Genomic DNA, 1279 nt, shown 5'->3' on the forward strand with positions numbered 1-1279 from the left:
GCACCTGACAACAACAACATAGCACAGAGTAGAGCTGCCCCATACTGTTTTTTGGTTTTTTTTTTAATGTTTTATTGTGAATTATATGGTGGTTTACATGAGAGAACTTGAGTTTTACATTCATTCCATTGTATATAATCTCATTGCCATGGTTCCAATCTCCTCCATGCATCATCAACAAACCAGAGGGAATATCCTAGAAACCCGCCCCCTACACTTCCTGCTCCTCCCCCCAGCCCCACCCCCAGTTTTCGGCCCACAGTCCCTTTCCCTCTCTGGATCCAAAGTCTCCAGCCACTTCATCACTCCATGTCATCGTCTCTATCTCCATCTCAGGCATCTCTGTGTCTCTGGGTAGGGTCCCGTTCTTGACTCTTCTCTGTTGATGGTCCCAGATACCTCTGCTCCTAGCCTGTAGAATTAATCACTCTCTTCCTTGTTCCAAAATGTCTACCTTCGCATTTCCAACTCTCATAATCCGTCCTGATAAGCATTATTCACTACAGTATCATGAGTTATCTATCTGTATTTCCTTTCATCAGCTCCACCCAGACAGATTGAATAGTATCCACTGGAGATTCGGCCTTCCTCCATGCTCCCTAGCACTAGGTTCCCACTTGAAAGCTTGTAAGCCAGTCACTTCTTTCCTTTGTAGTCCCCCCCTCCCCATTTGAGTATCCAATGTCCAGGTTGCCCATCTCCGTCCACTCTGTGTGTGGAGGGGGTGGGAATGATTCTTGCTGTTAGGATTTGTTCCTTCTTTTGAGTTGCTGCTCCATAGGTATAGGTCAAGTTCATCAGATTGTATCAGCTCACTCTGTGTTTTTTTTTTTTCCCCCTCTTCTTTCTACTCCTGGTTGAGCTCCCATCATCCAGTCATCTGGTCCAGGTCACGTGGTTATCATCTGCAAGTGTGGGCGCTCCTGTGCATATGCCCGTTCTTCCCATCAGCCGGTAGCTCCACTCTCCTCTCGAGTCCTCCGTGGCCACACCACTGACTCTGGGCCCAAGAGTCCCTAGGTCTCCTCACACTGCTTGCCATTCAGGTTCCCAACTGGGTCCACAGATGTCCACTGAACATTGTAGGGCTTAGCTTGCCGCTTCATTGCTGCTTTTACCCCATTTCCCCCCATCGATGATGTGTGTGTTCACCAATCAGAGCGTGCATTTACACTGAGTCTTAGTTTTGGAAGGGGGTTCATGTTGAGAGGACATTGCCACTTGCCTTGATGTTTCCTAGGGAAGCGATTTGTTTGTTCTTGTAGTAACAGTCCATCTG

This window comes from Chrysochloris asiatica, unplaced genomic scaffold (genome assembly GCF_000296735.1).
Source record: "Chrysochloris asiatica unplaced genomic scaffold, ChrAsi1.0 scaffold00533, whole genome shotgun sequence".
NCBI lineage: Eukaryota > Metazoa > Chordata > Mammalia > Afrosoricida > Chrysochloridae > Chrysochloris > Chrysochloris asiatica.